Genomic DNA, 14,429 nt, shown 5'->3' on the forward strand with positions numbered 1-14,429 from the left:
ATGATGCAAACAAATGGGAAGGTATACTGTGCTCATAGACTGGAAGAACATAATCAAAATGTCCATCATACCCAAAACAATCCATAGATTCAATGGAACCCTGTCAAGATACCAGTAAGCATTTTCACAGAATCACAATAAATACTACTAAAATTTGTGAAGAACAACAAAAGATCCCAAATAGCAGGGCAAACTTGAGAACAAAGAACAAATTTGAGGTATCACACTCCCAGATTTCATGATACCCTCAAAGCGACAATAATCAAACAAGTACAGTACTGGCACAAAACCAGACACCTAGAATAACAGAACAGAGAGCCCCAAAATAAACCCATACCTATATGGTCAGTTAGTACAGGTCAAAGGAGGCAAGAATATACAATAGGGAAAAGATAGTCTCTTCAGTAAATGATGCTAGGAAAACTGGACAGCCATATGTAAAAGAATGAGACTAGACCACTTTCTTACACCATGTACAAAAATAAACTCAAAATGGATTAAAGAGTTAAATATAAAACTGAACTCATAACACTCCTAAAACAAAACAGGCAGTAATCTCTTGGACATCAAACTTAGCAATGTATTTATAGATATGTCTCCTTAGGTAAGGGAAACAAAAGCAAAAATAAGCAATTGGGGTTACACCAAAATTAAAGACTTTTTGCACAGCAAAGGAAACCATCAACAAAATGAAAAGGGAACCCAGTGACTGGGAGAAGATATTTACAAATGACATATCTCTTAAGGGGTTAATAACAAAAATATATAAAGAATCCATACAATCCAACAACAACAACAACAAAAAACAAGCAATCAATTAAAAAATGAGCAGAGGACCTGAATAGACATTTCTCCAAATAAGACATAAGACATCCAGATGCCCAACAGACACAGGAAAAGATGCTCAGCATCATTAATCACCAGGAAAACGCAAATCAAAACCACTATGAGATATCACCTTACACCAGTCAGAATGACTAATATTAAAAAACAAGAAATAAGTGTTGATGAGGATGTGGAGAAGAAGGAATCTTTGTGCACTATTGGTTGCGAATATAAATAGGTGCAGCCACTGTGAGAAACAGTACAGAGTTCCCTTAAAAATTTTAAAACAGAGGGAGGTCAGGGGGATGAGGTAACTGGGTGGTGGGTATTAAGTAGGGGACTTGATGGAATGAGCACTGAGTGTTAAAAGCAGATAATGAATCACTAAATTCTACCTCTGAAACTAATAATATACTATATGTCAATTACATTGAATTTAAATTAAAAAAATTTTTAAATGCAAAATAGAAATATCATATGATCTTTTAATCCACTACTGGGTATTTGCCTGAAGAAAACAAAAACATGAATTCAAAAAGATATACAAACCCCTATGTATATCACAGCATTACAACAGCCAACATATAGAAGCAACCCAAGTATCCATGATAGATGAATGAATAAATAAGATGTGATACATACACAAGATAGACTATTACTCAGCCATAAAAACAAATGAGATCTTGCCATTTGTGACACAAATGGACCTAGTGGGTATTATGCTAGGCAAAATAAGTCTGACAGAAAAAGACAAATAGCATAAGATTTCACTTAAATGTGCAATCTAAAAAAACAAAACAAATTGGTAGAGCTGGTAGAGCATGCAACTCTTGATCTTGGAGTTGTTGGTTCGAGCCCCACATTGGGTGTAGAGATTACTTAAAAAAATAAAACCTTAAAAAGTAATAAAAAAAAATAAAAAACAAAACAAATGAATGAACAAACACATAAAAACAGACTATAGGGGTGCCTGGATGGCTCAGCTGGGTGAGTGACCAATCTTTGATTTCAGCTCTGGTTGCAATCTCAGGGTCATGAGATGGAGCCCCACATTCGGCTCTGTACTGAGTGTGGGGTCTGCTTGAGATTCTCTCCCTCTTCCTCTTTCCCTTGCCCCACTTACATGTCACATGCTCTCGTGCTCACTCTCTAAAATAAATAAGTAAAATCTTAAAACGAAAAAAAAACAACAACAGATTTTTAATACAGAGAACAAGTTGATGGCAGCCAGAGGGTAGAGTGTTAGGCGGGTGGGCAAAATAAAAGAGATTAAGAGGTACAAACTTACACTTATAAATAAGTCCTAGAGATACAAATTACAGTAAAGGGAATATAGTCAGTAATATAAAAATACTGTATGGTAATAGACAGTAACTACACTTGTGGCAAGCAATGAGTAATGTATAGAATTATCAAATCAATGTTTGTATAACTGTAAGTATTTAACATATTAAATTAAATTTTTTCAATTTTTTTAAAAAAACCTTTCTTTTAGGGACACCTGGGTGGCTCAGTCAGTTAAGTGTCTGCCTTCGGCTCAGGTCATGATCCCCAGTGTCCTGGAATCACGTCCTACTTCAGGTTCCCTGCTCTGCTGGGAGCCTACCTCTCTCTCTTTCCCTCTGCCCCTCCTCCCTGCTTGCATGCTCTCTCTCTCTAATAAATAAATAAAACATTGGCAACAAAAAACTTTTTCTTTTAGAGGTGATGAAATTACACAAATCCTTCTATATTTTCTTACCTATTCTACGGGTGATCTATAACAGAATTTATTTTCACAGCCTAGATTACAGGCTTAATCACTGCAATGTAAGAAATGGTTTAAAAATAAATGACAGTTTTATAGAATTAATTCAAGGACTAGACCCAAGTAGCCCATGTAGCAGAATGAACACAAGGAAAAAAATAAAAATTAAGAAGTCACAAATACGCATGCATCCTAAAGAAAAAAAAAAAAAAAAAGCAAGAAGCAAAAAGAACATCACTTAGTGTAAAATAAATGTCTGAAAGAGAAAACCCCTCAGCACCAAGCCCGTGCTCGCATACATGCACACACGTACACACAGACATACACACCATACACACATTTTCTTTTTCTGAACCATCTCAAAATAAATTGCAGATATCAAGACTAATCACCACTAAGTACTTTAGTATATATTTCCCAAGATCAAAGACAATTGCGTTATCATACCTAAGAAATTTAACCCAATGGTATAGTATCTAATATACAGCCTGTACTCAAGTTTACCAATTATTCAATAGTGGAATTTATAGCAGCTTTTCTCTACTGATGCAGATTCAATCAAGGATCCCATATTGTACTGAACTGTCATTTTACTTCAGTCTCCTTTACTGTACTGCAGACAAAAAGCAAAACTAAGCCTTTTTTCCCTCATGACATTGACATTTTTTAACAGATCAGGCTAAGGCTGTCTTGTAGAATGCATATGATAAAGATTTTTATAGAATTATATCAAATTCTCTTTGTGGAAATTTTTTTTTTAAAGATTTTATTTGTTTATTTGACAGAGAGAGATCACACGTAGACAGAGAGGCAGGCAGAGAGAGAGAGAGGGAAGCAGGCTCCCCGCTGAGCAGAGAGCCCGACGCGGGACTCGATCCCAGGACCCTGAGATCATGACCTGAGCCGAAGGCAGCGGCTTAACCCACTGAGCCACCCAGGCGCCCCTCTTTGTGGAAATTTTATGTTGTGTTTTCTCAACCCATCCTGTTAGTTTTGGGGATAACTAATACCTCAATATAAGGGCACATTTATCAGTCTGGTTTTCCAATATAACTATCCTCCCAACTCTTCCTTCTTCCAACCAACCGTCCCTCCTTTATAATGTCCTACTCAGTTTAAAGCCATTTAGAAATGAGGACAAAAATTACAAAATGAATTTAATTTTATTTACAAAAAGTTTAGTCCCTAAGAAAAAGCATCCTACCTTTGTGTGGCAAGCCCTTTGAGGGGGATTGTCTGAATAATAATCATCCCTGTCCTTTCTTTTCCTGAGTGGAGTTTGTAAGCCAAAGGCCAGGCTTGAACTGCTCCTAACTATGGAGGGGATTTTTCTAAGTCTTTGAGAGTGGTGAAGAGACAAGCTGTCTGGGTATTTAGAGAGGATCTTAACACCCCTTTATAATATGTGAGATGTAAACCCTCTTAACCCATATTCTCACAAAATATTCAGCCACATAGCATTTGCCACTAATGACTGTAGAACTAGGGAGATACACTGAAGATCTGGAGTTTAAGGTGAGTAGAAAGGAAAAAAATAGAGTAGTTTAGCCTGGCAACAAATCACTTCCATATTTTTTCTTTTCTTAGTCCAGGCTCTATTGTTTTAAGTTAGGTAGAAAAATTAAAAAAAAAAAAAAAAAAAAAAGACTGTTTTCATACATTATGTAATCTAATTAATTCCATCAATAGACTTATGTCCAAAGGAAACATTTACAAGGCGGTTAACAAAAGAATGGTCATTTGGATTTATTTAAGCCAAGAGCACTATAAAACCCTAAATTAAAAAGAGCTTTAGGGGCATCTGGGTGGCTCAGTGGCTTAAGCCTCTGCCTTCGGCTCAGGTCATGATCTCAGGGTCCTGGGATCGAGCCCCACTTCGGGATCTCTGCTCAGCAGAGAGCCTGCTTCCCCCTCTCTCTCTGCTTGTCTCTCTGCTTATTTGTGATCTCTGTCTGTCAAATAAATAAATCTTAAAAAAAATAAAAAGCATTAAAGTCCAATTGCTTTGAGAAAGAATTACCTTTAGAGATACATTTGTTTTCTATGATATCTATAATTATTGTTGGAAAAGTACACTGGATATATCTTCCTCTATAATAATGTAGAATACCTCTGTTTCCCCAGAAGATTTAACTTGACTTCTGAGACAGCAAACAAAAATCCTATTACAAGGTTTATTATTTAGGGTTTGAGCAGCACGGTCTGTACTACTGGACTTGAACCAAAAAAACTTAAAAATCAACAGACTTTTACTGACTACCTTCCTATGTGCTCAGTGTATTTTTATATGCATTCTGGCAAAGAAAAGTATACATGTTCCTACTTAATCTTACTTAAATAGAACTACTTAAAACGTACATAAAGTAATGGCAGACAATTTTAGATAATATATATTCAGTGTCAAGCTATAGAGCACAAAATACCACCTAGAGCACGAGAATTTTTCAGTGGAGGAGTTTCACTAGATGAAGACTGCAGTAACTGTGAAGAAAGCAGCCTGAGTTAAGGTACAAGACAGAAAGGATTCTGGTGGTTGGTATGGTCAGATAATCCTCAAGAGAGAGATTGGTGATAGGGAAAGTCAGTTAAAGTTAAAAATAAAAAAGTTCGGGGCGCCTGGGTGGCTCAGTCATTAAGCATCTGCCTTTGACTCAGGTCATGATCTCAGGGTCCTTAGATCAAGCCCCGCATCAGGCTCCCTGCTCAGGAGGGAGCCTGCTTCTCCCTCTCTCCCTGCTTGTATTCCCTCTCTTGCTGTCTCTCTCTCTCTCTCTGTCAAATAAATATATACAATCTTTTTAAAAAAGTTTCCAGTGATTAATTTTGTCCCTGTTATTTAATTGGGAAACAGATCTCTCTAGTAACGTTAAATTTAGATCTACACATATTTTCCTGTTTGTATGCTCACTATGGTACTGGACAAAGATTTTTTTTCTTTCTTAAAGGTGTTATTTATTTGAGAGAGAGAGAGAAAGAGAGAGAGATGAGCACACTAGCAGGGGTAGAGGGAGAAACAGGCTCCCTTGCTGAGCAGGGAGCCAGACGCGGGGCTCAATCCTAGGACCCTGGGATCGTGACCAGGGCTAAAGGCAGATGCTTAACTGACTGAGATACCCTGGGAGCCCTGGACAATGATTCTAAGACATACTTTGTTTTTTTCCATACTTAAACATCTCTTAAGTTTGGATGAATCTTGCAATAAATTGTGTATCATTTAGACAGCACTTTTCTCCCCCTTAGTGGTACATAAGACAAGGATGCATCTTAAAAATCAACCACTATGAATCGAGAATGCTATGAAGTCACCAGGAAGAGTAGATGAGGGGAAAAAAGTGTTTTATGTTTAAAGCAGAACGGAATCAATTCGTAACTCTATAAAAAAAACTGCCTGACCCTCTTGCCCACAAGAAACAGAAATGATCAGATGGTCTATGGCAGGAAGGGGCAGGAACACATCTAAATTGAGTCCTTATAGAAAGTGAACAGTTGAGACCAGAGGACAGAAAGCAGATGAAGAAATGGTAAATTATTTTTCAGAGTAGAAGTTGTAAAGCCTGAGTTGAGAGAGAGAAATGCCATTTCCAACAGACCTCTGGAAAGCAGGGGCAAAATCAAGGCATGATGATATGGGGGTTGTTCTCATGTCAAGAGCAGTTAAGTCCCCAAGTCACCACTTGGATCAAGCAGAAAAACAGTTCACTGGTAAAAATTAGAAGGCAAGTGATCTGGGAAAAGTGAGCTGAAACAGCTCCAGGGTGGAGAACACTGGGCACAAACGAGCAGGGATGAGGCATGGGACCAAGAGCAGAGGATTTGGTGAAAAATCTAGCAAGCCGCCAAACGGCAGTTAATATTTGCAAGACGTACCTAATCAGGAAAGGATGATTCTTCAAAATATACAAAGAACTCATAACAAACAATAAGAAAATGAATAACCTGATTAAAAAATGGGCAAAATATCTGAAGAGATACCTCAGCAAAGAGATATGAAGGAAGTAAACAAGCATATGAAAAGATGCTCAACATCACATAACACTTGGCAACTGCAAATTAAACAAGGAGATATTAAAACACACCTGTTAAAATGACCGAAATCCAGAACACCAATAACATCAAATGCTGGTGAGAATGAGAGTCAACAGGAACTCTGACTCACTGCTGGTAGGAATGCAACATGGAATGGCTACTTTATAGGCTGTATAGACTTAGTATATACTTAGTGTAAATGTAATATAGTTTACTATAAACTTAGTATAACTAAGTTTATATAGACCTGTGGAATCACTGTGTTGCACACCTAAAACTAATGTAACATTGTGCATCAACTATATATTTTTTTAAAGTTCAGTAGTTTCTTACAAAATTAAATGTGCTCTTACCGTATGATCCAGCAACTTGCTTTTCAGTATTCACCCAAATGAGTTTAAAATATGTCACTAAAAATTGCATGCATTATGTTTACAGCAGATTCATTCATAACTGCCAAAACTTGGAAGCAACCAAGTTATATTGCTCTAGGTGAAGGAATAAACCGTAGTACATCTAGACAGTGGGCTATTACTCAGTGTTAAAAGGAAATGAGCTACACCTAAAAAATCACAATGTTTCTTGAAACTTTCAGAGAGCTGACGTCACTCTAACAATGCTCTTAACAGTTTTTCACCTCACAAATAGAGAAATCCTTTTTGTGACCTTCAAAGTTGTACCCGATTTGGTCCTCACTCTTGACGTAAGTCATTTTCCCCAAATGAATCTACAAACATATCACCAGAGACAAAAGAAGCAGCACTAGCTGAGAGACCAGTACTGCACAGACTGTGTTGAGAGGCAATGTGTGCAAAACTCATGAAAAAGTTGAATTTCTATATATTGAATTTCCTTAAAGAAAGTGCTACAATACAATGAATCAATCAAAGGTCAAGGTACCAGCACCTTTTAAGAAATTCAATAAATATATCCTTTTTTGTAAGTAATGGGAGAATTAGTGAGGGGTTTCAAGCAGAAAAATAACAATCTGACTGGCATTTTAGAATAAAATTCTAAAATAATTAATAAATAAATAATTCAATAAAATAATTCATTTTAGAGTAAAATTCTGACTGCATTGTGGATACATTAGATGGGGTAAGTCTAAAAAACAGTCAAAATGCATTAAATTAACTCAGGAGACCTCGTGAGGTTCCTAACATAAACCTTAGCAGGGAGAGATGATACTTCATTGTTGCAAGCTATTTAGGAAGTCATACACAGCAAGAGAACCAAAGTGGGAGGAGAAAGAACTTCTCCCAGTGTTCAGGCTGAAAGGGAGGTTATGCACCTCTATAAATTTCATTCTATCTTCAACCAGGACTCATATGTGATGCATTACAGGGGACTTGCTCAGCATCTACTAAATGAGATTACCCTCCCCTCTGCTACTCAACGCCCACCCCCAGTGTCACTGTTCAGAAAGACCTGGGCTGGAATGGACAGAACTCGGAAGCCTCTGGCTCCCAGGTCCACAGTTCTGTATTTAGCTTCTACCTTCCCAGCAGAGCAGACATTGTAAAAACACATCATTCCAAATTTCTCAAGCCTTTCTAAGGCTATTTGTCCTTAACCATTTTTCTGCTCAACAACCAAGGGGATATTACACTCCCATTAAACTTTTGATCACTATGGCAACTGTTATTACTTTGATGTGGGGGTAAGTTGCAGTATAAGAATCACTAAGTGGCCTTTTAAAACTACACACTCATTCCCCTCTCCCTTTCTTATGGCTACCAACACACCCACGGAGGGGAGGGATTAAGTGGAAAAAAGACTGAGAACCACCTACTGCTCTACTAACCTATTTTATAAGGATAAGAATTCAGATATGTAACAGCAGTATTCCAAATTGAATTCTGAGAACTTACTCTGTATTTTTGATATACGTTTTCTGTTATTTCCTATGGTGACAAACACTCTCAGGTCTCAATCTACTTCTCAGCAGGAACTACACATAGTTTAATGAGACCAGTATTATGATGCCCTCCCTACTGAGAAAAATCTCAGTGCCATTCTGAAAGGATCTGAAGTTAAGAAAGGTAATGAAATACTAGGAAAGCTTTAAAGTTGTCCATATTCAAATTCTTTACAGAAAAAAATTCATATTTAATTTAGTAACTCAAAACAAACAAAACACATATTCCTTTACTGACTCATCTCTACTTTTTTTTAACAGAATTTTTTTAAAAGATTTCATTTATTTGAGAGACAGAGAGCACAAGCAGGGGGTTTTTTGATGTGGGGATAAGTTGCAGTATAAGAATCACCAAGTGGCCTCTTAAAACTACACACTCATTCCCCTCTCCCTTTCTGATGGCTACCAACACACCCACAGAGGGGAGGGATTAACTGGAAAAAAGATTGAGAACCATCTACTGCTTTACTAACCTATTTTATAAGGATAAGAATTCAGATATGTAACTCTGAAAGGGAAGCTAAGGTAAATGAGTGAATTACAATAAAATAAAGCACACTAGCTTGGCAACTGCATGCAGATTGAGATTTTCCCAAAATGTGGCAGAGGAGATGACTTCAAGCAATCAATACATTTACCTTAATGGTCACTAAAATAACACAAGTAGCTCATCAAATCTGTGAAATCACACATTATTGTTTAGGGGAAGATGAAAGTAGGAGGAATTCACAGATTTCTTATCTTAGAGGCCCTCTGCTCAAAAAATGCTCTTGTTGTCCTTTTTCGCAACGGGTTTGCCGCCAGAACATAGGTGTCCTGAAAACCACCGCTCAACCTAAGCCAGAATGGGGAAGGAAAAGACTCATATCAACATTGTTGTCATCGGACACGTAGATTCGGGCAAGTCTACCACTACTGGTCATCTGATCTACAAATGTGGTGGGATCGACAAAAGAACTATCGAAAAATTCGAGAAGGAGGCTGCTGAGATGGGAAAAGGCTCCTTCAAGTATGCCTGGGTCTTGGATAAACTGAAAGCTGAACGTGAACCATTCACGTTTGGTATGGTATCACCATTGATATCTCCCTGTGGAAATTCGAGACCAGCAAGTATTACGTGACCATCATCGATGCTCCAGGACACAGAGACTTTATCAAAAACATGATTACAGGCACATCTCAGGCTGATTGTGCTGTCCTGATTGTTGCTGCTGGTGTTGGTGAATTTGAAGCCGGTATCTCCAAGAATGGGCAGACCCGTGAGCATGCCCTTCTGGCTTACACACTGGGTGTAAAACAACTAATTGTTGGTGTTAACAAAATGGATTCCACTGAGCCACCCTACAGCCAGAAGAGATACGAGGAAATCGTTAAGGAAGTCAGCACCTACATTAAGAAAATTGGCTACAACCCCGACACAGTAGCATTTGTGCCAATTTCTGGTTGGAATGGTGACAACATGCTGGAGCCAAGTGCTAACATGCTTTGGTTCAAGGGATGGAAAGTCACCCGTAAAGATGGGAATGCCAGTGGAACCACACTGCTTGAAGCTCTGGATTGCATTCTGCCACCAACTCGTCCAACTGACAAGCCCTTGCGTCTGCCTCTCCAGGACGTCTACAAAATTGGTGGTATTGGCACTGTCCCTGTGGGCCGAGTGGAGACTGGTGTTCTTAAACCTGGCATGGTGGTCACCTTTGCTCCAGTCAATGTTACAACTGAAGTCAAGTCTGTTGAAATGCACCATGAAGCTTTGAGTGAGGCTCTTCCTGGGGACAATGTGGGCTTCAATGTCAAGAACGTATCTGTCAAAGATGTTCATCGTGGCAATGTGGCTGGTGACAGCAAAAATGACCCACCAATGGAAGCAGCTGGCTTCACAGCTCAGGTGATTATCCTGAACCACCCAGGCCAAATTAGTGCTGGATATGCACCTGTGCTGGATTGTCACACAGCTCACATTGCTTGCAAGTTTGCTGAGCTGAAGGAGAAGATAGATCGTCGTTCTGGAAAAAAGCTGGAAGATGGTCCCAAGTTCTTGAAATCTGGTGACACTGCCATTGTTGATATGGTTCCTGGCAAGCCTATGTGTGTTGAGAGCTTCTCTGACTATCCTCCTCTGGGCCGTTTGGCTGTTCGTGACATGAGACAGACGGTTGCTGTGGGTGTCATCAAAGCAGTAGACAAGAAGGCAGCTAGAGCTGGCAAGGTCACCAAGTCTGCCCAGAAAGCTCAGAAGGCTAAATGAATATTATCCCCAATACCTGCCACCCCAGTCTTAATCAGTGGTGGAAGAATGGTCTCAGAACTGTTTGTGTCAATTGGCCATTTAAGTTTAATAGTAAAAGACTGGTTAATGATAACAATGCATCGTAAAACCTTCAGAAGGAAAGGAGAATGTTTTGTGGACCATTTGTTTTTTTGTGTGTGTGTGTGGCAGTTTTATTAGTTTTTAAAATCAGTACTTTTTAATGGAAACAACTTGACCAAAAATCTGTCACAGAATTTTGAGACCCATTAAAACAAAAGTTTAATGAGAAAAAAAAAAAAATGCTCTTGTTGAGCCTTAAGCAAACATGACTTAAAAAAAAAATAACAGCTTTGGCATATAATTCACATATCACAAAATTTATCCTTTTAAATTATGCAATTCAATTGTAGTGAGTAAATTCACGAGGTTGCACGACCATTACCACTATCTAATTCCAAGAGACTATAACCGTTTGTAGTTACTACCACTCCCCTCTGACCTCCGGCAATAGCTAATCCACTTTCTGTCTCTATGGATTTGCCCATTCTGGACACTTCAGAGAGATGAAATCAACAATATGTGGCTGCTTTCACTTAAATGTTTTCAAGATTCATCTATGTTATAGCACGGATCAGTACTTCGCTCCTTTTTAATGGCCAAATAATATTACATCATAAGGACATGCCACATTTTTGTTCACCCACATCAGCTGATGGACATTTGGGTTGTTCCACTTTTTAGCTATTATAAATAATGCTGCTATGAACACCCATGTACAAGTTTTTGTGTGGACATATTTTCAATTTTCTTGGGTATATACCTAAGAATAGAATGATGGGTCATGTGGTAACTCTACATTAACTTACTGAGAAACTGATTAACTATTTTCCAAAGTGGTTTGCATCATTTTTGAATTCCATAAGCAATATATAAGGTTCCAATTTCTCTACATCTTTGCCAACATTTTACTGCCCATTTTAAAAAAATTATTATACCTGGGGCGCCTGGGTGCTCAGTGGGTTAAAGCCTCTGCCTTCGGCTCAGGTCATGATCTCAGGGTCCTGGGATCGAGCCCCACATCGGGTTCTCTGCTCAGTGGGGAGCCTGCTTCCTCCTCTCTTTCTCTGCCTGCCTCTCTGCTTACTTGTGATCTCTCTCTGTCAAATAAATAAATAAAATCTTTCAAAAATATTATTATACCTGTAATAGTAGGTGATCTCATTGTAGTTTTGACTTGCATTTTTTCTAACGACTAGTGATGGCAACTAATTATTTGTATGTCTTGGTTACCTCCCCAAAAGCCATGTTCCTTATCTATTAGCCTACTCTCTTCCGCCTACAAAGCCTGCAGTCTCCACTTCATCTCTGAGACCTATTCCCATTTATGTTCCTACTCCCACCTGGACAACCCATACTGAGCTTTCCTTCACACAGCCTTGCCCTCATCCCAGCAGCCTCTCTCAAGCCTACCTCTGTAGACTTTAGCTTTTCTCTTTCTCTCAGTTCCCTCTTCTGTTTCCCAGTCTCAAGTCTGACATTTCCAAAGTCCTTCTTAATCTTCCCATATTCTAAACCACCTCTCCCTTTAACTCTAGGCTCCTCTCTCCCCCTCCATGTCCTTCCTTCTTAATATGCACAGGCGACAAGCTCTGCAGACCTGGTCCTTTACCTACCCTTTGTCCTTGGTACTATTAAATGTTATCCCATTCTTTCTCTATTCCCCAGTTTCTCACTAGTCTGCAGTCTGTCTGCCATTTGATTTGTGAGTAAAAGCAATGCTGGAAGAAAACCATTCCAACTGAAGAGCTGTGATGGTGAATTTTATGTGTAAACTTGGCTGGAACATGCGGGTCCCAGGTATATGGTGAAACATTATTCTGGGTGTGTCTGTGAGGATGTTTCTGCATGAGATTAACATCTGAATTGGTAATCTGGGTAAAGCAGATTGATAATCACATCAAAAAATTGGCAAAAGACATGAACAGACGCTTCTCCAAAGAAGACATACAAATGGCTAACCGACACATGAAAAAATGTTCATCATCATTAGCCATCAGGGAAATTAAAATCAAAACCACATTGAGATACCACCTTACACCAGTCAAAATGGCCAAAATTAACAGGACAGGAAACAACAAATGTTGGAGATGTGGAGAAAGGGGAACCCTCCTACACTGTTGGTGGAATGCAAGTTGATACAGCCACTTTGGAAAACAATTTAAAACAATTAAAAATAGAGCTACTCTATGACCCTGCAATTGCACTACTGGGTATTTACCCCAAAGATACAGATGTAGTGAAAAGAAGGGCCATCTGTACCCCAATGTTCATAGCAGCAATGGCCACGGTCGCCAAACTGTGGAAAGAACCGAGATGCCCTTCAATGGAGAAATGGATAAAGAAGATGTGGTCCATATACACTATGGAGTATTATGCCTCCATCAGAAAGGATGAATACCCAACTTTTGTAGCAACATGGACAGAACTGGAGATTATGCTAAGTAAAATAAGTTAAGCAGAGAAAGTCAATTACCATATGATTTCACTTACTTGTGGAGCATAAGGAATAACACGGAGGACATTAGAAGAAGGAAAGGAAAAGTGAACTGGAGGAAATCAGAGAGAGACAAAGCATGAACTCTGAGAAAAAAAGCAAAGCAGTGGACTCTGAGAAACAAATTGAGGATTTTGGAGGGGAGGGGGTTGTGGGGATGGGTGAGCCTGGTGGTGGGTATTAAGGAGGGCATGTATTGCATGGAACCATGGAAGCAGTGTATATACAGTGAATCTCAGAACACTGGAAAAAATAAAATTAAAGACTAAACAAACAAACAAACAAACAAGCTATTGGTTCTATGTAACCAAATAGAACAAAAAAGGCTAAGAGGTAACTTCTTCGCCCTGTTTGAGCTGGAAAATTAGTCTTCTTCTGCCATGGGACTAGAACTACATCATCGGCTCCCCTGGGTCTCTAGCCTGTGGACTACAGACCTTGGAACTTCTCAGCCTCCATAATCATGTGAGCCAATACTTCATAATACTTATATTTATTAATATTTAATTATATTTATTATATATATTTATGTAAAATATAATATTTATATATATTAAATAAGTAAAATTCACACAGAGGAATTTAGATTTGGTTCAGTGAACAAAAAAGAGACAATGAGTACCTATTTAGGGGTTATGTTTGTTAATAGTACAACATCATTAAGCAAGACAAATTGAAATAGGGAGAGTACAAAAGTTAGGAGACTACAAAAACAAGGCCTACACAGATTCCTGCCTGGGGCAAATGCAAATGCAACTGAAAATCTTAAAAAAAATTTCAGAGAAACAAAAATGCAAGAACAAAGAAGACAATTTAATTCCAAAGTTCCACTCTAAAAGAAGAGTAGGGTCAGACAGAAATGCTACAGTTGAGAAAGGAAACTAGGTTTTTTGGTTTATTTCTTTATTCTTTGGCATGTGGGAGAGGTCTGATGGAGAAGATGATTAATTGAATTTTGGACATGTGGCATTTGAGGTGATGGCAGACATCCAGGTACAGATGACAGTCTTAAAAGATGAAATGGACAGAAGCTTCCTAAAATTAATTTAGGGTTCTACCATCCCACGAAAACATTTTATGCTCAGCAAAATATATCCCTTGTCTTATT

The 14,429-nt window shown here is 38.5% G+C and overlaps 1 protein-coding gene and 1 pseudogene across 9 annotated transcripts in view; one reads left to right on the forward strand and one right to left on the reverse strand.

The window, feature by feature from the left end:
• FAM184A (family with sequence similarity 184 member A) overlaps window positions 1–14,429 on the reverse strand; it is a 115,931-nt gene that overhangs the window by 80,406 nt on the left and 21,096 nt on the right. The gene's annotated exons all lie outside the window — the stretch shown is intronic.
• LOC125102324 (elongation factor 1-alpha 1-like) lies at window positions 9,314–10,954 on the forward strand (annotated as a pseudogene).

This window comes from Lutra lutra, chromosome 6, assembly GCF_902655055.1.
Source record: "Lutra lutra chromosome 6, mLutLut1.2, whole genome shotgun sequence".
Classification (NCBI taxonomy): Eukaryota; Metazoa; Chordata; class Mammalia; order Carnivora; family Mustelidae; genus Lutra; species Lutra lutra.